The sequence below is a fragment of the Dendropsophus ebraccatus genome, chromosome 5 (genome assembly GCF_027789765.1).
Source record: "Dendropsophus ebraccatus isolate aDenEbr1 chromosome 5, aDenEbr1.pat, whole genome shotgun sequence".
NCBI lineage: Eukaryota > Metazoa > Chordata > Amphibia > Anura > Hylidae > Dendropsophus > Dendropsophus ebraccatus.
Genome location: NC_091458.1, coordinates 78,543,069 through 78,562,970, shown reverse-complemented (window position 1 = coordinate 78,562,970; position 19,902 = coordinate 78,543,069). Strand labels below are relative to the sequence as shown.

General features: G+C 38.2%; 1 protein-coding gene across 2 annotated transcripts in view; it reads left to right on the top strand.

The window, feature by feature from the left end:
• The window catches only part of LOC138792764 (protocadherin-9), a 67,805-nt gene that overhangs the window by 5,292 nt on the left and 42,611 nt on the right, over positions 1-19,902 (top strand). The window lies entirely within an intron of this gene.

The following is a 19,902-nucleotide window of genomic DNA, read 5'->3' as shown; positions in this document are numbered from 1 at the left end:
ATAGTATGATAATAAATACATGCTTGCAGCGAAATAAACGTTCTGTGTGCATTTATACGTCTTGTGCCTTTGCTAGTATCCCTAGCTGCACAGTAGATTTCATAAGTCATATTACGGCCTACAAATAGAGATCCAAATTTTATCAGAAACGATCGTTTCTCCACAATCAATGTTGTTGTTTTTTTTTTAGATGTCTATATAAATCCATCTTCTCATAGACTGTATGTCATAGTCTGTAAATTAGAATGTAGGATTATTCAGTTGAGCACCGTTAGAGCTTCTCTTGAATGTATGAGTACACAGGGTCATAGATATGAATTGCCCCCATGTTTCCAATATGTCATACTAAAAAGTTTTCTGAAACTGTCCTAGAAGTGTGTAGGTTCTGGTATCACTGAGTATTTGCTGTATTATGCCTGTTCTTATAAAGCAAAACGTATACTTTGAGGAAATGGATTTATTCAAATAATTAGAGCAAAATTATGCAGAACAAACTCAATCCATTGTAAATATTTCTTCATCTAAGTAAAGGAAAAGCAATCTGTCAAAGCTCATTTTAGCTGTGAAATTTGCCATCTAAAGAGGGATTAGTGAGCAGGGAAACTCATATTTTACAAAATCCAGCATTAGCTTTCAGTCCAATAATTCCCTACTAATAAAGATTTAAATGCAGAGCTGTCTAATTTATTTCATTGAGACTTGTCTGTTGCCTCTAAATGAGACTGACAGAACAGCCTGTAGATGGCAGTAAGGTTCTATGTGGTTTGTGCTGGCTCGGTGCCAAGCCTGCAGTATATTAGAGATGGGGGGAGGAATAGATCAGACTGACTCTACAGCCAAAGAAACCTTTTATTTAATGACAGTTGCACTGGAGCGACCAGTCCTTGAGTTTGTAAAGCAGATCCAGTACGGATAGGGTGTACTGCACCAACTTCCTAATCTTCATTTCATATTCCCAATAAGTAATGGAACTTCTGGCATTAGGCCTTAAGAATTGTGGATGTTTGACATGCAGTAGTTGGTAGAGTTGAAAGCAAATAGCACAGTGTGGTTCACAGGTGTATGAGTCACATGCAGTCTTGAAAGATTTATATATATATATATATATATATATATATATATATATATATATATCTTAACGTTTGATTGTCCTTTAAAGTAATATTCTTCCAGTGGCAAACAGAACCACAATATTACGATGCCTGACGTATACATAAATAACTTCCAAACATATTTTTCACTTTATAATTTATACCATCTCAACTGTGCACTTATGCATAGGCTGCTCAGGTACTCACCTGGCACAACAAGAATGGCCTGAAATATTGATGACTCTTTCTGTCTGCTGCACAATAAAATAGAGGAGAAGAAGTTCTTGGAGCTACTTTAGGATACATTTGGCATCTTTTCATTCCTTATGTATAGAGGATAGAAAGAGATCTCTTGGTACAGTACAAGTAATTCATTTCCAAAGGATCTATTTTCCCAGTATAACATTACCATATCAGGCATGCTTTATTGACAGCCGCTTTATTGGAGCTAGAGGCTTTACAGTAAGCTGTTTTTTACCCTTCCTTAAATCAGTTCTCGGCAATTGGGGAATTAATTTTCTTGCCCTTGGTGAATATTCTTGGGCATAAACAACAGATGTTAAGGATGTGAAACAGTCACCCATTTATATAGCATATCTATGAAATATGATCATTATAAGGCATTTTACCATGTTCTAGCTGTTAATTTGGTTTATATTAGAGTGACCCTAATATATATATATATATATATATATATATATATATTAGTGTAGCAGTGCTGAGTTTGTAATTTAGCACAAATCATCGCTCTATCATGATGCCTGTCACTTTATTCCACAGGACTGTAAGTTTACAGTATTACAATAAGAAACGTCACAAACTCAGTTCTGCTACATAAATATTCCACATACTGCACTTGTAGATTTCTGCTGTAGTAAAAATAAAAACCACTATATATTTGTAATCAAGTCCTCCTAGAAGGAAAATAGAGCACAATTTATAAAGTCACATGAAAAAAACTATAGACAATTGATGTATTCCTTAAATTCTGCACACAAAGTCTATCTGCGAAAAGTACAGTACATGCAACGTGAGACGCACTTATTTAACCCACCCCTGCTCCTGTTGCTATGAATGAGGGGGTGTTTACTATGTCAAGAGATGTAAAATAAAAATTGCCTGTGTGTCATATAGCTGGATGTCTTGAACTGGATTAGCATAATCCCTTCTGGGATGTCAGGCCCTTGGTATTTAGAAGGTTAACAGTTATTGCTGATCTGAAAAATAGCAAGTTATATGTTACTGTCAGTAATTGTTATTTGTTTAGAGTCTGAAGTGCCAGCAGGTTCACAGTTCACAAAGCTAAAATAAATTGCCTTTTTAATACTATAATTCTATTTGTTAATGTAGGGAAATGTCATCTGTAACAGCTCCGCACCATCCTGCTTTAAACATAGGTGACACATTGTAAATTGAATGATGAAAGCGTTTCACATAATAATTTATTTTCGCATGCAAAATAGTTGTGCTCATTATTTATAAAAATTTTGGCATTTTCGTTCATTTTATAGAACACTTTGTGAAGGTAAATGGAAGGTCACATTACAGACTCATTTACATCTCTTTTATGGCTAATATCCGTGATAGACAATGTAAACAATACCGAGCTTCACAATCGTAACAGGCTAAAAGTCCTTCTCTGAGTTAACCTGGAATTTCAAAAGTAAAGGGATACATTTAGAAATTACTTAAATTCTAGTTAGGCAGACTAGTTGTGTTGATGCAAGTATTCACATCACCAATAAGAGCAATACAGTTACACTCAAGGAGGAATATAAGGAACTTTGTATTCCCCACCAGCATGCTATGAATCTGTCAACAGGCGTCCTGTAGGCGGCTGAAAGAATCTTGAGCCCAGACAGACACAAATACAGATTCATTCCAGGTTCACTCAAATGTATTGGACAACTGCCTGAAAGGATCAGCTACAGTTTTTCAGTTCATTTTTTTCTATTCATTGGAGAAAACAATGAGATGAGAGACTGATTTATTATGATCCAAAGTGATCCATTTCTTTCTATCTGTAATAATAGACTCTAACCTGATAGAAACCATACCTTGAAGAGGTAGTCTGGTTCCAAAATCATTTAGCCATGTATAGTAAAAGGTACTCCGATGATAAGCTGGTTCTAAGTCCCTCTTGATATTAGGCGTTCTCACAGTAAAAAAAGACAGCTAGTCTTTAATGGTGCTGTAGGAAAAATAAAGCATTGTCTGGTTCCCATTGAGAGATATAGACTGTTAATATAATACTTAGGAAGAGTTGCTCTTTACAGATGGGTAGGTCTAGACAAGAAACCTCTCTATTTAAAGGTCCCCATACATTTTAGCTAACCCTCCAACTTTGGCAGGACTGTCTAAACTGTATTGGGGGCTGCCAACGGATGATGTTATGGGAGAGAAGGATTGGGCATGTTGGACAGCTGCCTGACCCTTTTGTCCTAAAGAAGGTGAGTCATCCCCAGAGCTTCAGTGTGCTATAGCTGACAGTCTCCTTGTGAGCATGATACCTTTTGGTAATTTGACTGTGAAGTGGATTATGCACTGGGGTCTCCTACTGTAATGAAGAGTCAATAAGGAGTTGTGCCTCAGTGTTTGCGTCCCACTCTAGCACACCTCACCACACCTCCCTCTTCTTCATAAATAATCAATGCTGCCCGGCCTTCTGCTTGCTCAGCTGTCAGTATCTACCAACAGAGGACTCATTTGCAATCAGATATAGTTGAGTCTCCTAGCTTGTGTTGGAGCTGTGGTCTAGAGGTAAATCACTTGTCTAAAGTCCAACGACTGTTTTTCCCCTGATGAAAATGAAATGTACTTATTTTTCAGTTTTCTCATTAATCTATAATTTTTAAAAGTGCAAAAATTTATTAGGTTTTTTAACTTTTTTTTAATACAATGCTGAGAAAAAATAAATATATAGTTATAATATATATATATATATATATATATATATATATATATATATATTTTATTTTTTTTTTTACTCATCAGTGTATTTAAAAAAAAAAAGTTAACTTATTTGGACCTGCTTGTGAATTCTTTGCACATAACAACAGTTGTTGTGTATACAATGCCCGTTGTTAAAAAATACAAATGTTGAGGAAAAATAAAAAGACCACAGACCACAGCTCCAACACAGGCTTGGAGACTCAACTATATCTGAATGCAGATCAGTCCTCTGTTGACAGATACTGAGTGTAAGAGAGCAGGAGGCTGGGAGGCCACTACTTCATAGAAAAGAGGGAGGAGGAAGTAGGGAGTGGTGAGGCATTCCAGATTGCTGCACAAACGCTGAGCCACAACTCCCCTTTGACTCTTCATTACAGGAGGAGACCCCAGTTTGTACATAATCCACTACACAAATTACTAAAAGGTCACATGCTCACTAGGGAACTGCAAACTACAGCACACTGTCAGCATCATAGATAGGGGCCGGGTGCTGACAGATTCCCTTTAAGGAATCTTTCACTAGTACAATCAATTTTAAGAAACTCTGTAATAGGTTTTATTAAGCAAAATAGTTTCCTTCTGTAATCAAAAGCTGTTTTGCAGCCTCCCCCCTCACTTCAGAAGAAGCAAGATTTCTTTGTCCTTTATGGGCTATAGAGGGTTCTCTCCTCTTCCTGCTCACTCATCCCTCTTGGACCCTCCCCCCTCCACAGGCTATAATGGACTCAGCAAACCCTTCTTCACTTTGCTTGATAATGAACAGATACGGTGTGTGTGTGTGTGTGTGTGTGTTTGTGTGTGTTTTGGGGCGGGGCTGCAAAATAGCTTTTTGAGTAAAGAAAGAGTCTTTTTTGCTTAATAAAACCTATTACAGAATTTCTTTAAATTGCTTGTACTATTCATTTCTGCAAAAAAAAAAAAAATTACAGTTACATTTTAAATCTATTGTGACGTGATGCAGTGAGCTCCTGAATGGCTACAGCTGCATGCTACTGAAGTGACACCACTGTGTTAGTTCAATAGTGTAGCATTTGACTGTTCTGAAGCTCACTGTATCATAATTAACTATGATGCAGGGAGTCCCATAGAATTCAGTCTGTGATATACAGCCAGCTTACAGACTGTATAGTACTGACGGGTTAATTCTGGCCTAAGATCAGCGTCTCTTGCACTGGTCCTATGCTGCAAAACTACAATTCCTGTACAGCCGGGAATCTGTAGATATGTACAGCACTGCAGGAGTGCATCCATGGTGGACTCCAATGCACTAACGTATTCAATAGAGAATAATTATCTTTGCTATAATTGCAGATCTGTACTAGACCTGCTTATTAGTGCCACAGACCATGGCCCCGTATGGCCATGTGAATTGGGACATTTTAATAAATGGGTCCATAGTGCTGTCTGCAGTTGCAGAGAGCCTAAAGAAACATGTAAAAGAGGCCTTAGCTGTCCAGGGATCGTGGAAATTGCTGCAGGGCCACAGGTTTTACACAACTGAAGGCTATGTTCACACATTGTAAAATTATAACAAAAAGCGTCTGTAGAAACAAGTTAAAAGACAAGCTTTTTTCCTTTTAATTTTGTGTTGAATATAAAAAAATAAATATAAAAAATTAAAAAAAATGTTTTTTCAAATAAATCAGTTAATATTAGTGAAAGACAATTGACTAAATGGTCCAGAGACAAGTTTAAATAAAACAGCTGTACAAACGTTAATCATTGAATGAAAAAAAAAACAACAACTTAAAAATATGGCTTTAAATTAAATTTACGGCCATCAGAAGAAAAAAATTGTCTTTTACTATAATAACTTAAGACCATTTTTTATTTACACTTGCATAAAACAGTGGGGAAAGCTAAACGTATGCTGGGCTGTATAGCTAGAGGTATAACCAGTAGGAAGAAGGAGTTTCTGATCCCGCTGTTTAGAGCTCTAATGAGACCACATCTGGAATACTATGTTTAGTTCTAAAGATTTTTTTTGTTCCACTTCTGGTTTTGGCTAACATACTAACTGAAACACTGAGCAAAATACTATGTGTGAATGTAGTCTAAAGGCCCTATTACACCAAGCGATTATCGGTCGTTATGGACAATAATCGCCTGGGGTAATAGCTGCTGTTAAAAGGCAATGATCAGCCGACATGCATGATGTTAGCTGATCCTTGTCTTTCAATATGTTGAAATATTTTCCCATGATAATTCCGTTCTGCTGGCTGTAACTATATCTCCTATGGGGCCCTCCCGCACCTCCCTGCCCCCTCTCCTGCTCCCCGCTTGCTGTTGTTGCATGTAATAGTGCTGGCAGTACGAGGGGAATCTGGAGCAAATGAGCGCTAATCTGACAGTTCAGCAAACGCTTGCTCCTGCTGATTGGCCCATGTAGGAGGGGGCTTACGCTTAGACCACTTATTAGTTGGCTTAATTTTTGCTCGAGACATACCCTATAATTATACAAGGTGTAAAGAGTGTCTGTTCTTCTGCTCTAGCAATCTGCAATAGTAAATCTGCCCAACATGGCCACATTTTCAAGCCTATATTATAAGTACTAGACCTGTACCTCCATATTTCTACAAAATGCTATTATCCAAGTTAGATTAAAGACAACTTCCAGGGGTCCAGGGATGATGGTAGTGATACAGTTGATGAAAATGCAATCACACTGGGCTTTACATAACAGTTTTATAAATTGTAAGGAAACTATTGAAAATTACAATTCTTTATTAGGGTGGGTTCACAAACTTTAAAATAAAAGTAATAAAGAACTGTAAAATAAAGAGGAAGAATCAGCTGTCTGTACAAGCATTGTACATTAAAAAAAATCCTTAATTTCAACATTAAAATTACAGTCTTTTTTTTTATAAAAAGTGTGCACTGACAGCCGCTTTTCCATAACTTTAATGTATTCTATTAAAGTCTATGTTCCCACTAGGTACCAATGAGGACCATCTTTCTGGACAGCCATCATTTTAGTAGCAAGTAATGGCCATGATTGTAGAAATAATAACTGTTATTATGAAAGCAGTCTTTTATACTTATTTTGTGGTCCTTATTTGTTTTTATATCACAGTCTGTGAACCTAGCCATAAAGAAATACTATTGAGGCCCTGGTTGCATTCCTTTTTTGTTAAGTTTAGTATATACACCATGAAAAGCTTCAGACGTATACCTTTATCAGACCCTGTGATGATGCACTGACGTCTTACCCCTAGGCTACCGTAATAATTGTTTGTGTTTGTCATACTGGACCATTTTTACCATTTTACTGGTGTGGAATAGTAAAATATATTGGACACAGAATGAAATAGCATTGTTGGACATGCTCTTCAATCCCTTTTTTTAGGTACGTAGTTATATACTAACATATACGAGCTACACTCTGGCAATGTAAGGCTATGAACTTATTCGGGGTGTACTTTCGAAGCTTTCCTGAGGTACAAGCTAAACATACAGTATGCAAAAAAAAAAGTTGTTTTTTTATGCATGGGGGCCTTGCATTTTTTTTTTTTTTTTTTTTTTTAATTTGTGGATAAATGTGCCCCATGATGTTTATAAGGTATCTCAGTAGGGCCAAACAGTTGTTAAATCTTAGTAAGATATATCCTGGTAAAATGACAGAATGTGATTGACTTTATTTTCTTCTTTTATTTTTAAGACAACTAGTATTCTACTCTGGATTGATCATCCTAGGCAGATTTTTAGGCTTTTTTTTTCTTTGTTGTTTTTATCGCAGTGGCCAAATGTGCCTTGTTAATATGTGAGAGTTTTGTTTTGTTTTGTTGTGATGCCTATAAGGGTAAAGATCTGTGAGCAATAGTGTTGTGGTTTTTAACTGTATAACTCTCTCGCCTGCTACACCATGTTTGAACCTGACCTTCTGGTGCTTCTCTCAGATTATCACTAAATTATACAAATTACATAAACAAAACAGTGTTGATGTAACAACTATCTTTGTCTTATTCATATATGTAAATGTTACATATTACAAAATTCATGGGTGATCAAGCGGACTTTGTTCACATAGCAGATTTGTTGCAGAAAAATCTATTCAATACCACTGGTCTAATTTTGTAATGTGTGCATGAATTTATTCAAGCACTAATAAGTGATTAAGACAGAGATTTCTTAAAGGGAACCAATCAGCACAATTGTGCTGATATGGTTTTCAGAATATAAAGCTACTGTGCAGCTTGCAGTATGTACCAACTGCAGTAGCTTTAGTAAGGAGAAAAAGTACTTTTATTCTGCCGCACAAGGCAGAGAGAATGGCGGCAAATAATCATCTGGGTGGGGAAACGCTCGTCATTGGTCACCACCCTTTGCCTGTCAGCATGCAATGTGGGGATGATTGACAGGCAGAGAGACCCGTTAATGGCCTCTCTGTCTGTCGATCATCCCTGCCCAGATGACTAGTTGCTGCCCCTAGCCCGGCCTCATGCGGCAGAATAAAAGTATTTTTTTCTCCTTACTAAACCTACTGCTGCAAAGTAGCTCTATACCATGATTCTGGGAACCATATTAATGTAATCGTGCTGATTTATTCCCTTTAAACAAAGCTATATGTGGACATGTGGAACCATCTGACAGGTGCTATTGTATATGTTACTGTATTGTAAATTTTTGTGTAACAATAGAAAAGCAGTATGTAACTATACAACAGTATATAATATTGTACATTTGCACAAAAGTAAACTTTAATATTGGTAGTAACATCTGAATGTGTCTTTATTTATGTGTTTTTTTTTTTTGTTTTTTTTTTTTAAGTCTGATAGAATAAAATAAAATCTAGTAAATTCAAGTATGCATGGACATTTGTATGACCAGGTATCAGAACACAAAGCAAAACATTATTTTATTTAATCCTGAGAAAACGTCATCCTGAGAAAACTTCCAATATACAGCTCATTAGATTACACATGTAGCCTGCAAACACCAGATCAAAGTTCTGCCTACTCCAAATGGTAAATATGCAGGATAGGTCATAATTCTGGCACCGTTCCTCATTTCAGTCTATGAGGCAAATGTTGGGACCTTGAATGCAAAAGATCCAGCATGTGACATCCTCCATCCAGAATGGTGGCAGATTGTCAGACGTAAATAGAAATAGTAGAGGAAGTAGTATGTCTACTCACCTTACCAATTCCCTGTCACTCCCATTACCCAGAAACAGCTAAAAAAAGAAGTATAAAAACTATCCTCCCCCCCCCCCCCTTCTAATAATGTCTTCTATTAGATTCTATGGAAAAGTAGATGTCAGTGCAAACATTCTCTTAAAAAAACAAAACAATTATAAATCCAACATAGGAATTATGGCCTGTTTTTATGTAATTTATGCACTGATGGCTGCTTTACCATAGACTTTAATGGAACACATTGTTAAATTAAGAAAATGGAGGATTTTCAATCTATTATACTATTGTTTTTTACTTTCATGTTACAGAATGTAAACCCAAAGTTCAAACAATGTATTTATTCAATTAATAATGGCCATTGTTGCAGATTGCAAAACTGTCCGTTATTAAGTGAATAAATACATTGCATTGACTTCTATGGAATCCCGGCCGGACTGTATACACGTCAGGTTTGTGCGCGTGCTATTCATTAAATAGTGGCCGCACAAAACTGACAGTGCAGACAGTGTAGTGCTCCGGCTGCACTTCACATAGTCTGCTATGGTTAACTGGAATGCGGGCACACCCGAATGCACCCGCATGCCAATTAAAAGGAAATGAAGTTCATCCGGACAGTACCTGCAGCACCAGCCGGGATGAACTTCATGGACACCGGCCATTCTGTGACACGGCTGTGTCACAAAAAGGCAGGTGTCATACATAGTGTGAACCCGGCCCAAGGCTATGTTCCCACTATGGGATTGAGTAAAATGATGCCATCTATTGATGACAGCGGTCGCAAATAATGATCATGGACAATTAAATGATGATGCGTTCCTGCAGTCGGAATGTAGCCTAAAACTCAAAAAAGTCTATAGAGAGTAAAAACAATATAAATAAATAGTTATATGACAATTCAGTGGCTTACAAGTGCTAGCCAAAACAGTCTTATATCGTAAGTGTATGTCAGATACAGTACAGTGGAAGGACTCATCAGACAGCACATAGAAGAACCTTGAGCACATACTTAGTATGACCACACACTACATGTCTATGTGTCGTGAATGCTTTCCTACAGCACTTTTTAATGAGATAGTCTGCTAGAGGCAATGCATCTAGGAGAGCAAAACTCTATAAGGCCGGGTTTACATATGTCCGGCGGTGCGGCGGCGTTTCCCTCCGGCGCAGGAGAAAAGCGCCGCAGGGAAACGCATCTTTGAACTGATCCCATTGTTTTCAATGGGATCGTTCAAAATGTGCGGCGTGAACTAGTGGCCGCCGCATCGCCGGACCGTCGGTGCGTTAGGACGCATCTTGCAGCGTCCTGGCGGACCACCGCTCCGGTGATGCGGCGCCGCACCAATACAATCGAATAGAGCGCCGGATGCCTCGCCCGGCAGGACGCATGCCGTTCGGCTCTGGCATCCGGCGTTCAGGCAAATAGTACACAAAATAAACATATATCTCCCCCTGTGTGCTCTCCCCCTCCCCTATAGTCCCTCCTTGGTCCCCCAGTAGTATATCACCCCCCCTGTTTCTCCTTCAGTAGTATATAGCCCCCCCTGTTGCCCCCCCAGTAATATTTAGCTTCCCTGTGTGCTCTCCCCCAATTAGTATACAGCATTGCTGTGCGCTCTTCCCCAATAGTATATAGCCCCCCATGTGCGCTCTCCCCCTCCCATATAGCCCCCCTGTGCGCTCTCCCCCTCCCATATAGCCCCCCTGTGCGCTCTCCCCCTCCCATATAGCCCCCCTGTGCGCTCTCCCCCTCCCATATAGCCCCCCTGTGAGCTCCCCCAATTTAGTATATAGCCCCCGTGCGCTCCCCCGCAAATCCCATTGAAAATGACAGGAAAACATACTGGGGAAAAAAATTTCAACTGATGAGCGCAACTTGTGACAACTGATGACAACTGATGGAAACTGATGGCAACTGATGGTTTTTAATGAAAAGACGGATAGAAAAACTGATGACAACTGATGCATTTTTGGCATCAGTTGTGACATCAGTTGTGGTCAGTTTTTAGGCAAAAAACGCAACTGATGCCAACTTATATATGTAAACCCAGCCTTACATAACATTTAATAATAGGGATGAATCTTCTCCTGTCATACAGCTGGAATAATTGTATATCCTCATACCAAACTGAAGGCATACAGAGGTACTGTATTGCTCCATACAAGAGTTCAGGTGGTCCTAAATGATAATTTGCCCATGTGAAAAAGCCCTAGAAAATACTCTACGCCTACAGCATTGACAGGGCTAGACTTATGTACTGACTTCACATTGTATAGACTAGCCACCTCAGGAGAACAGTCTTGATTACACTAATTCCCAGGTATTGCTTTCTGTACTATGAATATGATTTTTTTACATTATCATGGAATGAATTATTTATTTTAGTCATTACTGACATGGTGCTCTTGGCCTATAGTATCTGTCATATTTTTCATGTAAAATGAATGTATTAAAATTGAAAACTTGAAAAGAATGAATTGAAATGAAATAAACCTGTGTGTTCAGACGTCCAAAAGAAGTGAAACCGCAGTATTAACTTTAAAGGGTTTATTCCATGTCTGTGTCTGGTATTAAAGATGCAATATCAAACACTATAGGTCTGAAAGCCAAAAGTAGTCTTACAGCCCATGTAAACAACAATGAGAAGGCAGCAGCACTTGCCAGGTCAAGCAGCTGATCATCAGGGGGTGACAGCTGTCAGTCTCCCACTGATCTAATATTGATAACCTGTCCTTAATACTTACCATCAAATAAAAGTTCGGGCAACCCCTTTAAGATCCCTCTTGTTTTGGGATACCTTATATAAATTATAGTGCTGATCAATCTCTGTGGGAAAAAAGTATAACTATTAGTAGTATAATATAATAATATATGTTCACACAACACTGTTTTTATATATGTTTTATTGCAAAGGAATCAGCGTCCGTTCTTTACTGCAGGGGCGCCATTACATTGAAGTCAATACAATGCCGTCCACTGTGTTCACACATAGTTATTTTAATGCATATTCTTTTGAATGGGCATTAAAATAATGTGCCTGCCTATTATTTCTTGATGCTGTTTAGTGAACAGCGTCCGAAAATAATATTTGTTCACACAATGTAATGTGCGGTGGCGGCCGCACTTTACATTGAAGTGAATGGTTAACTGATTTGGGAGCACACCCGACGGTGCCCACAAGTCAATGTTGAAAAAAGAACAGAAACATCTTAAATGCAGCCAGGCGGCCGGCAGTTTGACAGCGTCCTATGCGATGGACGCTGTTAAACATTTTGTGAACATAGCCCAAGTCGTTCACTAACAGAAGTGTTCATGCTGAGATTAAAGGGTTTATCCAGCGCTACAAAAACATGGCCACTTTTGCTCCACTCTTGTGTACAGTTCAGGTGTGGTTTGCAATTAAGCTCCATTTACTTCAATGGAACTGAGTTTCAAACCCCACCCAGTCTGGAGACAAGAGTTGTGCAAAAGTGGTCATGTTTATGTAACACTCGATAACCCCTTTAATCTCAGTCTGCTCAGACCACCCACTGGACTCAGAGTAAGCAGGGATTCCAATCAGCGAGTTGCAACTTCTCCCATTACATAATAAACCAATCTGCTCATCTCCTTCTGCTCTATAATTTGCCGCTGTCAGATAGGACAGCATGTTCAACATAACAGGTTTTAAGGCTTTTGCTCTTTTAACGCTGTTTGTGTACTGTCTGGCAAGGGTATGCATTAGACACTTCCCAACAGATACTGCCACCATATTGCAATGATGAATGCCACTTAGTGGCTTCCATCAGAAATAGACTCCCTTTTCTTTTTTAACTGGACTCTACTCTGTAGAATAGTGTAGAGGTCTTAACTATTTCACCCACCTAAAAAAGATTATTTCTGTCAGGTCATTAAGTACAAAGAATAAGTTCGCTCCATGTGTCAAGAGATTTCCCGATACATACAGCAGATGGACATCACATGGTGTGAAAGGAGCCTAATCATGTCTACTTATTTATATTTATTTTTAGTTTATGTATTTTTCTATAAGTGTAATCTATCCTTCTATTTCACTGTATACACATTTGCATCTGAGCTAAATTTATTCTTTACTGCAACACATCCTATTGTTATGATATAGTGAACTGTGTAATAATTCTATGTAGCATTCTGTTGTTCTATAATATAGGCTCTTAAATGTATCATCTTGATGTTTCTTATATTAGTCCATGCTGTGTTTAGGATGCTTTTTCTAGTATTTCCTCATGTGAAAGCATGGGGAATGTGTGATAAATGTTCCATTTGCACCTTGCCGTGATTTGTGAAGCAGCAAGCTTTATCCCAAGTAAAGGTTCAAAAATCCTAGGTATAAGCAGATTTATTCCTGTCTGTGAAATGTGCAGGGATCTGGCTTACTTTCCGTTCCAGACAGTGTAATATTTTATCATTTTTACTTTTGTTTCTTGGGTCAAGATGGCAATCTAGATTTAGGGTTTATATTTTCAGACAAGCACTGGAGCTAGTGCTGAAACATGTATTGCCCTGTCACTTTATATTTATAAATATCTAGGGAGGTAAGTTCAGGCCAAATAAAATTCCTTAGATATATATATTTCTTAACAACCACACTCAAAAAATCACTGGTTAAGCAAGTGAATGTGAACTCTGGAAATGCACTGTAATCTTTCAAGCATTTGATAGGATTTAGCTTGAAATTGGAGATTTCAGCTGGCTCATTTTCATTGTCCTTTGCACAACCAGTGCATTCTAGGGATAATGAAATTTAGTATTTGATTGGAAAACAGAAAGTCGCATATTCTCATATTGTTAAGTGAAATAAAATAAACTGGATAGGTAGATAGATAGATAGATAGATAGATAGATAGATAGATAGATAGATAGATAGATAGAATCTGTAATATTAAAATAATTTATTAGTAGATCACAGTGAGGGAAATAAAGGGGCTCTCAGTGGTATAATGTGAATGCCTGGATCCCTAATACAAAATCTGTAATGGGCTCCCCAACTATAAAGGCCCTTTTACACGGACCGATTATTGTAATGAGCATTCCTGGAAAATCTCATTCAGCTAATAACTGATCGACCAGAGAGCAGACACCTGCTTGTAGGCTGGTTTGATCTTTTCTGCGGCAGTAAAATTTATCATTATTGGCCACATATCTATCTGTGTATCTGTGTAAATAGAAGATGTGCAGACAAAAAACTATGAATGTTAAAAGCCAGATGAATGACACAGTGGCTTTGTAAAGGAATGCAGGCGAGCACTGATTTCACTGATCAGTGCTTGTTCGCACCCATACATGGCTGAATATCAGGCCATGGCCATCATGCACCCTTTTCCCTTGTTTTTTTCTCATACTTACCAGCTCTGAATGTCTAAAATCATCTTCTATGTGTCCTCTCTGACAACACACTGATCCCTTTTCCTCCCTCCCTTTGTAGACACAGGATGTGTGATCTCCACTCTGGGGGGGGGGGGGGGGGGGTAAGCTGTCTATTGACTTGGTTATCCAGCCCCCCCAGGAGACATTATGTTCATCATCTCCATGCACCTGTTCACTGCCAGTGAAAGTGATAGTGCTGCTTCCATAGACTTACATGTGTCGCTGAGCCTAGGTTTCTGTAGTATGAAAAGTTATAGTTCTATCTCTGCTTGCTGTCAGTGAATGCAGGCATATGTACCTGTTTTTGTGTCACAGCTCTATATATTGTAAGTGTTATGGATGTTCTTAGAGTCTGGATGGAACTAGAATGTTTTCATTCACGGTCAGTAAGCCGAGATCTACACCCCTACACTACTACAGATGCCCATTGGGCAGCACATAGCCACACCGTACGGACGTCAGCTCTGCTACACCATGTTCGCAGCATCTCTACTAAACCATTCGTGTGACAGCTCTACTACATCATCAGCTAGTATGGAATACATATTGGGGTGATATGATGCAAAATCAGTTAAATCAAAATCAGTCTACTGTGCAAACAGCAGTGGGCAGGAAGGAAAGCTAAGGGGGTAAGTACGCAAACGGACCGATCAGGGAGATACATGATTGAAGTGAATGTAGTTTCCTGGCCGGCGCCATCTTGTAAATAGTTCGGCTTTTAGAAAAACTTGTAACTCAGGAGTGGTAATAGCTAGAAAAAATGGAGATGGCTCAAAATACTCACGGGAACTTGGTAAGACCAGCTAGGTTTGTTAACATTTCATTTTTCAGCTCTTAGATGGGTAGTCCCTTTAACTTTCTGTACACTCTGGAACTCAAGTGGGAGAATATAAATTTTAATTTTGGTGGTTCATTTGATTTTTATTTATTTTTCATAAATGCTTCAAACACACTCATAGCAATCCTTTGATATTGTCATATTTTTGTTCTTATCAGATGCTTACATATTCCATCTAGAAGATGCACCATTGGGCTATGATCGCACATCCACAAATAACGTCCTTTATGACATGAATAACGTCAGTTGTTATAAGGTAACAGACATTATTTACCAGTTAATGATGGCCGTCCAATAAAAGCGGCCATCATTTCAACGGTGTGTGAACATAGCCTAGGGATGACTTTATAACATAGACTGTTCAGCCATAACAACACCTAATATCATGCATGCCACATTCTATCCATGCAATAGTTCTGACTCGTCAGAGCATGGACTCATCAGAGCAAGCCCTCTTAAGTTGTCTTATGGTATCTGGCACCAAGACCTTAGCAGCAAATCCTTTAAGTTCCTTAAGTTGTGTGGTGGGACCTCCATAGACCAGACTTGCTATTTGTGCTCATTTGATAAATGTATGCTTTGATCTGGGGAATTAAACACTTTAAACTTCTTATCATATTCTTTGAATAATTCCTAAACAGTTTTAGTAGAGACCATTGCTATTAGGAAACATTGTGACCGTGAAGGGGTTCACTTGGTCTACAACAATGCTTAGGTTGATAGTATGTGTCAAAGTAACATATACTCGAATGCCAGGACCAAAGCTTTCCCAGCAGAACATTGCCCACAGAATCTTACTTCCTCTGCCAGCTTGCTTTACTACCATATTGCATCCTGATGCCAGGAAAGCAAGGAATATGCACCTGACTGTCCACATGATGTAAAAGAAAATGTGACTCAAGCTGTTGCCACCTTTTTCATTTGCTTCATGGTCCAGTTCTAATATTCAATTGAACCTTGTAGATGCTATCACTGATAAACAAGGGTCAGCATGAACTCTCTGGCCAGTCTGCAGCTACACAGCCCCCTACATAGGAAGCTACAATAGACTGTGCATTCTGACATCTTACTATCATACAGATTATGGTAGGCCTTCAAGGAATTCTTTAAATTGTTTATACATGTAGTACCATGTAGTACCAGACACAGAATTAGTAGACAATAGATATAGACAGTTAAAACATGTACTAGTGTACATATGAACAATTTCTTGAGAGCCTACCATAATATATACAATTTTCCATTTATTCTAAAAAGTGCATGAGGCAGGTAGTGCAATTGAAGGTCTTCACATTTTATTGACTAAAACACATCACAAACCCTGGTTGAGCCCACAGACATATTTCAACCGCCCTATCATAGACATTAAAGGGGTTTTCCAGCGCTACAAAAACATGGCCAATTTCTTCCAGAGACAGCCCCACTGTGAAGTGAATAGAGCTTAATTGCAAACCGCACCTGAACTGGAGACTGGAGTCGTGTTGTCTCTGAAAGAAAGTGGCCATGTTATTGTAGCACTGGATAACCCCTTTAACTTTTTCAGTAATTTTGGCTACAGACAAACAAATGTGGGATCAGAGGATATGGCCTAGTTTTTATCAATAAACCATTGTCACCCATTACCTGTGTTTTTTTTTTTTTTTTTTGCTCACTGGCTTTTTCTTCTTGGAGCACCTTTGGTGGGTTGCAGCCACTTCATGCCAGGAACGACCCAGAATACCTGCCAATATGGAGGTTCTATGACAGTTTTCTAGTCATTGCAAATCTCTCCTTAGTGAAGTCCCTCCGTTTCTTATATATGCCCATTTTTCCTGCTTCCAACACATCAATTTCAAAAACCGCTTACAGCATTATATAACCCACCCCTTGACATGTGCCATTGTCACAAGATAATTGTTGTTATTCACTCCACCTGTCAGTGGTTTTAGTGTTGTAGCTGATGTTATTGTGTGCATACTGTACAGCAATAGTAAGGAGAAGTGTTTTAATGCATATATTTTTTCTTGTTTTACTTGGGATAAGTGCATATTGTCTATTAACGCTTTGAGTTTAACATGTGAGGCATTCCACTCCACATGAGGAATAATGCATGACATTAATCAGCTTTTTTCTATAGAAACACTTTTAGCTCTCATGCAAACAAATGTGCTGGAGCTCTGTATTACAAGGCAATACACTTCAATGTTAATGCATTTCACTGATGCCATACTGTATCTTGAACCATTTTTGACCCTTAAAACACTGTTTTCTAAATAGAAAATAGCTTGTGATATAGCACCAAATGTAGATTAGTTTGCTTGCAATATGGTGTTCACTGTAAAAATTATAGGCTGAAATCCCAGCATATCCATTATTGTATGTAAGGTGACACTATTTAAAGTACGTACAATTAGTTGAAATTATCAATCACTGAGGGGCAGATACATCAATATGTTTTTTTTGTTGCCTCTCTAATTTTAAACACTTGATTTGCACCATTTGATATATATAAAAATACAGCACATCGGAGGCCACTAAGAAATCAGCTTGAGATGGTGTAGATTTTTGGCCAAGTATTTGGGGAGCCTTGCGCAAAAATGTGTGACTCTTTGCTGGTTTGTGCTACAGTAGGAGCAGAGCTTGATATGTCTTTCCCTGAATGCTTAAATTAATTGTTATATTCATTATAAAGATTACAGAAAATATAACATGTTTGCATTGCTGTTAAAAAATACCTTCTAATTAAGAGTAATGACATTTATTTACATCATAGGAAACCACCTGGTGTTTAAAAAGTATTGCCGTACACTGTACATGTCCATCTAATGAGCTGAGTGCTGGTGGACACACATGCTCAGTCACTCTACTCACACACTCAGAATTCAGGATAGTGATGCTCTGTTCACTGAACATAAGAGAAATAACTTTCTTCTCTATGCTCAACTCAAACCAGCCAATATAAATGGCTTTCTACTGATCACACCTCAGTGAACACAAAGAAGAAGGCTCTGCAATGAACAAAGGATCACTATCCAAAAACCTAGCAGAGAGTGAGTGAGCATGTTTGTCCAACCATGTGCATTGCTACACCACTGAACATCAGATGGCACCTATATAATTAAATGTCATTAATCTTCACTAGAGTGTTTTTACACAGCTTGTACAAGGCAAACATATATATGTTTTATGATTTATACAATTAATGGAATATCTATGGGGGAAAGCCAAACCCAGATATATTGTTGGTGGCCTAATTGTTGGTGTAGAATAATGCAAAAAAAAAAAAAAAGCTACAAGACACCACATACCAAAAAGCATTGTTTGTTTTGCATTTTATGTTTCACTTTGAGCTTGATAATATGTGCATGTTTAAAAACCCTCTGTGTGTCTCAAAGAAGTTGTTAAAAAAAAAAAGTTGGTTTACACTTTGGGGGAGATTATGAAAGGGTGTAAATATAAACCAGGTGTAAACTGCCTACAGCAACCAATCACAGCTCAGCTTTCAGCTCTGGTAGAATAAAAGCTGAGCTGTGATTGGTTGCTGTGGACAGTTTACACCAGATGTATATTTACACCCTTTCATAAATCTCCCCCAAAGTGTATTATGGCCCTTTAGCCCAGTTCAGTTGAATATGGATGAGATGCAGATAATGCCCATGGAAAGGTTTAGTGTTTGTAGAGAGAGAGAAAAAAAATGCATTTTCCTAGACAACCTCTTTAATGTTTTGGGGCTAAAAAATAATAAACTTTAAAATATACTAATATTCCCTGTTGTGTCACTGCTCACCATCAGATGATAACATGTGACATCACCAATGACTTCCATTGGAGTCATGTGATGCATCAATGTCACATATTAGACAAGTCTCCACTAGCTGTATCAGGGGTTCAGAATATCAGTGTGGGGGGGGGGGGGGGGGGGGAATGTAAGGTCGCAATTTGTAGAAAACCAATTAATTTAATAATGAATGTATTATTATTAGTATTAATAATAATAATAATAATAATAATAATAATATTATTTAGTATTATCATTACTGTTAAACATTAGTAATCCAATACAGGTACCAAAAAAAAGGTTAGCTAGCATCCACCAAATAGGAAATATGTGATGTATTCTTTCACGCAAAATGTCAATAGAATATAAATGCTAATGCTTCCCTACCATGCGGCGATATCAAGTATAGTATGTACAGTGGCAACAAATGAATAGCCGAAGGAGAAAAGAGAGGTGTCTTGGAAAACGCAGAATCACGTATCGTTATGGCTCGGCAGACCCTTGACTATGTTTACTACATGCTATTATTAGTAGCTGGATAATTACCAGAACATTACCCCCCTCCCCCAGTTATAGAGATTTTGTGCACTTGCTGCAGTGCCTGACATTGTGCTTTTATCAATTCAGAAGGAGAATGCTATTGTCTGTCTAGCAGAGCCGCTCTGTAAGAAACCCACAAGTCCCATTTAATGGTAGCATTTTCTGCATCATGTTCATCCATCATAGTTTTGGCTTTAACATTTTTC